Source organism: Heliangelus exortis, chromosome 21 (genome assembly GCF_036169615.1).
Source record: "Heliangelus exortis chromosome 21, bHelExo1.hap1, whole genome shotgun sequence".
NCBI classification, from domain to species: Eukaryota; Metazoa; Chordata; class Aves; order Apodiformes; family Trochilidae; genus Heliangelus; species Heliangelus exortis.
The window spans coordinates 842768-851836 of NC_092442.1; positions in this window are offsets into that span (position 1 = coordinate 842768).

The window sequence follows — 9069 nt, forward strand, 5'->3', positions numbered from 1 at the left end:
CCTCCACTCCCCAGCGGGGTCCCCCGGCCAACCCAAGGCAGTGTCAGGCAGCTGGGTGACAACAGTGTCATGTTGTGTCCTGCTCACCTCCTGGCCTTGGGTCCCCTGTGCATGTTTGGGGTGACAACCCCAGCCTGGAGTGACATGAATTCCTCAGGGATTCTCCCTGCAACCTTGCCACCCCATCACCTTGCAGCTGGGCATCCTCCAACCACCACAAACTGAGGGTGGCACTGGCCATCCCATGTCCCTCACCACAGCCTCAGGGTCACAAGACCCCTCTCAACACAGTGCTGACATGAGGTAGACAGGAGACAGACTGCGCCCCCGGAGCTCTAGGAGCCCGAGGGGCCAGGACATGGATGGGGAGTGGGGACAGGAGGGCACTGGGGTGCCCTGGGAGACAAGGGGACAAGAGGGAACATCGAGCAGTCCCCCGCACCTCTCTGCACTGCTTTAGCTGTCGGGTGCCACTGAAGCAGCACAATGGTCTCCTTGTAACCTTCAGGGGGGCTGGGGTGCATGGCCCTGGCCTGGAGACCTCCTCCCCATCACAGGGGAAGCTGGACAGAGCCATGTCCTGCCCCCAGCCACCTGGCTCACCCCAGCAGCCCCTTTTAGGGGGAAGAGGACCCAGGTGAGCAGCAGCCATTCACTCTGAACCCTACTGATGGCAGCAGCTTGCAGCCCCTGACTGAGGGAGGCAGGTGAAGGGACGGAGCTCCCTCCCAGCTGCCGCAGCCCTGGGAAGGTCACACAGTCACCAAACCGGGACACGGGGCCACCGCCTGCCCCCCAGTTGACCTTCAGTGCCCACCGCCGGTCCCTGGCAGCCTGAGGACAGGCAGAGGAGGCAGGGGAGGGGGCTCCACGGTGCTCCCAGACGACATCCTGAGCCAGCACAGGAGCCCTTTCATCCCTTCTTGCCCCGCAAAGTGAAGCCTCTCCCCTCACCCGCCGGTGCGGGCAGGGTCCCGCAGCACACAGACACACTCGGCCCTTTCTTCGCCCCCGGCCCGGGCTGGGTCCGGCGCTGGCAGCCGGGGCTGTGCCGCACAATGCGGCTCCTTGTTCCTCCCAACCCAGCGCCGGCTTGCGGGGAATGGCAGGGAATCGCCTCCGTTTCCTGCTGGAGTTTTATTACATTCACCGTATAAATAAATAAATACGATCCAGAGGAGAGGGGAGAACCACGGAGCAGCCTGGAGCCAGGCAGGACGTGGGCTGGGGCTGAGCCCCGTGGCACCAGGGCCGGGAGCACCCCGGGAAGGGGGCCCGGGATTCACCCCGGGCATATCCATGCTCCCCAGCACCAGGACCCTCCTGTCTCTCTCCAAAACCCCATCACAGAGGATCCAGGAGGCAGCTCCACAGCCCTGAGGGTGCAGGGGGGTTGTCACGCCAGGAAGGGGCTCTGGTCACCAGCACTGCTACGTGGCTGGAGAAGAAACCTTCTCCCAGGGAACTGAGGGAGTGTGGGGGCACCCTCGGGTCCTGCCACCCCCGGGGCCAGCACTTCCATGGCAGGGAGCTCCTGCATCCCCACCCCACTCCTCTGCCCAGCCCGTGTGCTGCTCTCCCCCCTCTGCAGGGTGCCGTGGGCCATGCACATGCACTCAGGGCCCAGCTGGAGTGGGCTCGTTGGTTGGGCCCTGGTGGGGACACACCAAAGCCCCCTGGGAAGCAGGAGCAGCCCTGCAGAGACCAGACCAGGCCTTGCTGCCCAGCAGCAGAACCAGCACCGAGGACTGGGTCTGGCTGGAGATGCTTTCACAGACTGCAGAACGGGCCAAGCTGCACATTGGGCTGCCAGGGTCCCACCAAAGGTCTCCAGCAGGAGCTCAGGGCACTGGCACCCTGCAGCCTCCCCTGGGTGACCCAGAACCACGGGGGTCCTGCCACTGCTGGCTGCAAGTTCCAGCACAGCTGAGGGAGGTGGGTGCTGGTGCCTTCCTCCAGGCTGCATGGGCTCACCAGGGGGGCTAGGGAAGGATTTCAGCACTTTCGGTGCTTTTGGGTTGGTTTCACCTTCTCCAGCAAGTTTCAGACCAAGTGTGGTGAGCAGTGCAGCAGCTCAGAGTAAATCTCTGCCTGTTTTGTAACCTCTGGCTGAGTGTTCGCAGTCACCTGAGATCCCAGTGGCCTCTTCCCTGTCACTGAACAAAGCTCACTGGAGCTGGGAAAAACTCTGTTGCTTTTCTTCTTCTCTTCCCAGGCCCCAGATCAGTCCATGTTCAGGTCACAGCCCTCCTTCTCATGGGTCCTACTTAATTTGGGACACTTCTGGCTCTTGACAAACCACCCAGTACCAGAATCCTCCTTCCTGACCTGGTTCTCCTTGAGTGCCTCCCTCACCTCCTCTCCACATGGAGCATGCCACGAGACCATCAGCCTCCTGAGGAACTGGGAAGTTCTTCAGCCATGTCTCTGATCTGCTTACCAGGTCCTTGTGCAACAATTTCCATCCCAACATCCACCTGGACAAGAGCTCCTGCAGGAAAACTGCTCCAGTAAGGTCCTGTATTACCCCAGGGTCTTACTTCTACTTTGGGGGACACTGATGTCCCAGCAGAACCACCTCAAAGGACACTGAATTTTGATGACTTTGGGGCAACAGATTTTTCTGCTCTTCCTGAGTGGAACATGGAGCCCTTCTGTCCTACTGCCCACACACTTTGGCCCTCGTGCCCAAACAGTTTTTTCCTGCTCTGCTCAGATGGGCTCTTACACTCCTCAGTGATCACCAAAAACCCCCTGCCCACCTGGCACCCCCCCAGCCCTACTCCCCACCCACAAACACTCTGCTGGGATGCCTGGGCCCCATCCCACGGGGACCCCTGGCCTGGGGAAACCAAAGCAGTGAAGAGTTAAACCCAAGGTGACCCGAGTGTGTTCCACATGGGTGCAGTGAACTTCTCATCCCCTGCAGCCAACCTTGGATCAGCCAAGGACCCCCCAGCGCCCCCAAAGCTGAGTGAGCATCCCCTCCCCCCAGGGCAGCACTGCTGGGTGCAGGTGGGCAGGGTATCCATCCCACCACAGAAAGACTTGGAGTGGCACCAGAGGGGGCTATTTCTAGCTTAAACACATCCTCACACAAAAATATTTATGAAAATATTAAACAAGGTAAAAATTAACAAAAAAAACAAAAAACAAAAAAACCCAAAAAAAGCAGGGCCACGGTGGTTAAGATGGCTGCTTCCTTTTTTTTTTTTTTTTTTTTTTTTTTTTCCAAAAAATATTTTCATAAGTTGGGGCTTTAGACCCAGGATCATCATCATGGCATCGAGAGCTCAAGACGGTGACTTGGAATGGAAACCCTCAGGTATGTCAAACAAAAATACCATTTCCTGTTCACTTAATAATGTTCTGCTCTGGGGGAAAAAAACCACAAAGCTCCTGTATTTATTTAGCAGAACTCAGCACTTTTTGGGTTTTGCCGATGGTGCCTAAATATAGTTTGTGAGAAACAAATAATCTTTCAGGGATTTTCTTCTCCCTTCATCTCTCAGCCACCTCTCTTTAAAGGTCAGGAGACCACAGCAAAGGCTCTCACCCCAGCTGGCAACCTCCTGCCACTTGGGCTGAGAAAGGGCTTCTTTGATGTGTCACCCCATCAGTGAGGGGGGGACTCAGCCCCTGCACCCCCTGCACCCCCTGCACCCCTGTGCTCCCCATGCTGGGGTGGGCTGCAGGATGGCTCTGCTCCTGCCCCCCCTCCTGCCCCTGCAAATGGCACCAACCCTCTGGGCATCTGCTGGGCTGCTGGAGGAGATGGGGAAGGTGAAAGCCTTGGGAAGGTCATGGAATGGGGGGTGACACCTTCCCTGGAGCAGTGGCAGGCAAAGCTTCCTGGGTGCTGGGTGGTCTCTCCAAGCCAGTGGGAAATGCCATGGTGGTGGCAGGAATGCTGCTACCCAGCCAGGTGGAGATGGATGTGGGGATGTGACAGGAGAGAAGGGGAAGGAACAAAAGGGTTAGAACAGTCCCTTACACTGCTGAAAGATGATGGCAAGAGGAATCCATCCATTTGCAGAGGATGCTGAGCCTTTCCCACTGATGTACAAACTGCATGTCCCTGGGTACCCGTGCCTTACCTTTTCCTCTTTCTTCATCCCTAATCTTTTTGCCCTGAGGGCAGGGAGCTGGTACTGGCAGGCAGAGCAGGGTCAGCCCTGGCTACACCCAAAGTCCTGAGAAGCAATCACAGCCCCAGGTGTGCAGCAGGGAACACACATCCCGTGGCACTGCCAGGGCTGCCATGCACCACCCCAGCAGTGCCGAGGGCTGGGGCTGCCCTCCCAGATGGACTCAGGGACCTCTGCACCCAGATCCTGGAGTTCTGGAAGGGTGGGTTTGATGGAACCCCCCAGGAGCAGCATTGAAGGCCCAAATGGACTTCAGAAGTCTACAGGTGGTGTAGGGTGGCAAAATGACTCCTGCTCCAGCTTGTCAGACCTTAGAGCACCTTCCAGTGCCTGAAGGGGCTCCAGGAAAGCTGGGGAGGGACTTGGGACAAGGGCCTGGAGGGATGGAATGAGGGGGAATGGCTTGGAACTGGGAGAGAGAGGGGAGATTGAGGTTGGAGATGGGGAAGAAATTGTTTGGGGTGAGGGTGCTGAGCCCCTGGCCCAGGTTTCCCAGAGAAGCTGTGGCTGCCCCATCCCTGGCAGTGTTGAAGGTTGGATGGGGCTTGGAGCACCCTGGGCTGGGGGAGGGGTCCCTGACCATGGCAGGGGTGGCACTGGATGAGCTTTAAGGTCTCTTCCAACCCAAACCAGTCTGGGATCCCAGGATTCTATGCAGCAAACCTGGCCCAGGTCCACACTCCCTGGCCTGGGGGATCCCCTGGTACCTCTGAGCACCCCAATCCCCATGAGCCCTGAAGGTTTTCCAGCCCACCCTGCAGGGCCTGGGAAGGCAAGGTAGGGCTCTGACTGCACCCCAAAGCCCTGTCCCTGACCCGTGCTGGCAGGCAGTGCTCCCCAGGGCCATGGGGTTTGGTGGTTACCATATCCATGTCCCCCCAGCCCCATCTGGCAGAGCAGAGGCTCTGTCCTGGCAGGAGGCACCATCCCAAACACCCTGGCAAAGCAAACCCTCCCCGCCAGCCCCCTCCTCTCCCCTCCCACCCTCTCTCCCCTCCTGGCTGCTGCATTTTCCACCCTCACTGCAAACTCCAGCAAAGGAAAAAGTGAGGCCATGGAAAACCAAGCCGGTCTGTGGCAGCCAGGCCACCTTCCTCCTCCTCAGTGCTTTCAGCTCACAGCTCACGGGCTGTGCAGCTCCCAGCATCTCCAGTGTCCCAGTCCAACTGGGCCACCCGCTCCCCCAGCACCCCAGCTCACCCCCCTGGCAGGACCCTGAACCCCCCGAGCTGCTGCTGGGAGCCTGGCTTGGGGCTCATGGAGGGTTCACAGAGCAGCCAGAGCTCCAAGGGTGAGGAACCAAGGATCTCAGGGACACCATTCAGGAACAAAGGCTTAGTGCTGCCAGGGAAGCTCCATGGGGTTCTCCATCCACCCTTTCCTGTGCTGCTCCATCCCAGGTCCCACACTGATGCACTCACTGGCCTGAGGCTCTGTGACCTCCATGTGCAGCATCCCTAGGGCAGAGGGAGGAACCAGGATCTCCTCTCCTCTCCTGCCTCACTGCAGGAAGCAGCCCCAGCACCACCCTGTTCCCACCATGCCCACCCCAGTGCTTCTCATCCCCTGCTGGGTGAAGATCCCATCCTCAGCTTTCAGTTCTATTTTAAAGCAAATCTGGGAGTCTCTTTTAGCCCATGTCCCTCCACATGGGCTTCTCCACCTTCCCCAGACACCCCCAGTCTGGCAGGCATGGTTCCTGCCTGGCTGCAGGCACAGGGATGCTCCTTAGTGGGCAGAAGAGACCTGGGATACACTGGGCATGAGGTGTGTGTGGGGAGGGGGGAACAGACCAGCAAATCTCTGTAAAACAGCTGCAGTCTGATCCACCTCTGCCCAAAAGCTGGAGAAAAACAAGTCCAGGACCATCAGAGAGCTCCCATTTCCCTGGTGGTGCTGGGAGGCTCTGAGGAGACCTCATTGTGGCCTTCCAGTGTCTGAAGGGGCTACAGGAAAGCTGGGGAGGGACTTGTTAGGATGTCAGGGAGTGACAGGACACGGGGGAATGGACTCAAACTAGAGGAGGGGAGATTTAGATTGGAAGTTAGGAAGAAGTTCTTCCCCATGAGGGTGGTGAGAGCCTGGCACAGGTTGCCCAGAGAGGTGGTAGAAGCCCCATCCATCCCTGGAAGTTTTTAGGGCCAGGCTGGATGGGGCTCTGAGCAACCTGAGCTGGTGGGAGGTGTCCTGCCCATGGCAGGGGGGTGGAACTGGGTGAGCTTAAAGGTCCCTTCCAACCCTGAAAATTCTGTAACAAGTTCCTGACCCCTGGAGACACCTGGAGACACCAGGGTGAGCCATGCATCTGGCACAGCCCTCATGGGGCTCCTGTGGCCAGACCCCGAATCCATCACACAGCTTTGTGTTTGGAAACATCAGCCCGGGGGAGCCTCTGCACTAAGGGGGGGGACCCCTTAGTGACCCAAGTGCCAGGGGTGAGGCCAGCATGGCCCCGATGGCCCCATCAGTGGCTGATTCCTGCTCCATCAGCTGGGCACACTGGGGAAGAAAGGAACTTCTGTGTAAATCCCATTTACCGTGGGGTTTCTCACTTCCCCTCCTGCAGACAATCCCGGCCCTCAGCACAGCGCTGCATGAAGGGGCTGTTCAATGTATTTTTGGAAGAAGGGGGGGGAAAAAAAAAAAAAAAACACCTCTCTGAAAAGAGCCTCTTTCAGCTAATAATGAAGTGAATATTATATTAAGAGTGAAAACATATTCAGGGTAACTTACAGAGGGAGACAGAAAAGCTTTTCATAACCCTCTGGCCACAAACACAACTGCCAATTAAACCAGCTTCGTTTGCAGCTCGGTGCCAACACAAACGCGGGGCAGGGAGCAGAGCCCGGCGCGATCCGTGCCCGGGGCTGGGCCGGGGCTGGCGGCACCCAGGGGCTTCCGTTCTGCTGCATTCCAGACCCAGACAGGGCAATAAAAAGGCTCGAGTCCCCTGTCCCCATCCCATGGGGTGGTGGCGAGGGGCTCCAAAGCCACCGGCAGCCTCGGTCCCCGGTCCGGGCAGCACCGACCCCCGGCAGGAGGGACCGGCACTGACCAGGGTGCAGGGTGCTGAGCCCACTCACCCACGCGTGCTGAGCTGGTGTGACCAGCCCATCCCTCACGGGTTAGAGGCTGGAAGCTGCATCTTGTCCCCCAGTGCCAGGGAGGAGCCCTGTGAGCAGCTCCTGGGGCTGAGGCTGGAGCAGGAGCTGCCCCATCCCTGCTGCAGGGCTCCCCTGGGCTTCTCCCTCCATCTCTGGCTCTGCTGCCCACAGGGTTTGTTCCCTGCGGCAGTCCCAGGGCAAGGGGCTGTGCAATGCTCTGCAGGGACTCGGTGGCCTCATCCTGTCCTCTGGGGGCTCAGCAGAACCAAGGAGGGCAGCAAGCTGGGAGTCCTGAGCCAGAGGGGACACCCTGTGGGTGCTGTGATTCACAGACCTGCAAAAGGGTTCATCCTGCACGGCTGGGCTGAGGGGACAGAGCAGGCTTTGGTTCAGCACCCACACCAGGAAAACATCATCTGACATGAGATAATGTTTGAATTGAGCAAATGCTCAGCACAGCTCAGGAGCTGCAGGCTGACATTTGATAAACCCAAACTGGAAATACAAGCCCTCTTGCTTGAGCTGGAACCAACCCCTGGAACAATTTCTCCAGGGAACAGGCTGAAGATGTTTGTCAAATTGTTTAACGGGGAGGGGGAGGAAAGAGGCATTTGGGCCAAAAATAAAAATTCCAGTAGCAAACTTCTCAAAGACCTGCATTTTTTACTTAAGAATCAGAAAGTCTGGGTTCGCTGTACAGATTTTTGACTGTTTTGCTCAAGGACTTATATTTCTGTTTTAACACCAAGTCAAGATCCAAATGCATCTTTGATTTTAGCCAGAGGCTGAGTTTGTATTTCTTACTTTAATTAAAAACAAACAAACCCCCCCCACAAAAAAAAAAAAACCCAAAAAGCAAAACAAAAACCAAACCAAACCAAACAAGTCACACCACAAAAAAAGAGGTAATCAATTTTTTGCCATTATTTGGGTAAAGAAAAATGGAATGTCCCATGCAGCAGTGCTCTGGCCATCAACCTGGAGACAAGGACTGTGTCAAACACCAGATCCTGGGCTGGGTGACAGCTCAGGGCAGGGGGTGTCAGTCCTGCAGAGGACAGAGCTGGCAGCAGGTGAGCCACCCCATGTGGGTGTTTCTACATTTCAGATTCAGCAGGCAAAATGCTTTCTGCAATGACTTTTGCCTCCACAGTTTGGGGAGCAGGAGGTCCTGGCATCCCAAGGTCATGGATGGTCAGGGATGTGCCAGGTTTCCAGTGCAGATCCAGGCACCCGGGATGGCTCAACCCAAGGGCTGTCAGAATGGAGCCTGAGGAAGCTCTGGGAAAGGCAGAGCTGGTTCCTGCTGGAAAACTTGACCATGTTTGTTTCTTCAGACCTCTTGTATCCCAACAGCCAGGAAGCACAAAGCTCTCCCTTTCTTGTAGGGAAGAGGCATCAGTTTCTGATCAAAGAGTTCATCTGTGCAGCGAAAGACCAATATCCAGATTTAAAGCCCACCAGGAGGGGCCCCCGGACCCCCGTGCCTGTGGCAGAGCATTCCGAGCAGGCATTGCCATCTAGTGTCCAGCCAGGAAAAGGAGCCAGCCAGCCCGTCACCTCCCCTGGCCCCAGACCAAGGAGGGGTCAAACACCGTCCTGGCAGAGCAGAGGGACACAGCTGCCTGTGACAGGAGGGACAGTCGGGGAGCCCCGACTGCAATGGTTCTGCAAGCCCAGGGCAAGAAACCAGAACCTGGGCTTCTGACCTTTTAATCAGAGATCTGACTTGCCAGCCCAGCTCCATTCAAAGTCTCCTTCACAACCTCCTCCCCAGCACTTGCTTTCCAGGTGCTTGGCATTAAGGAGAAGGAATG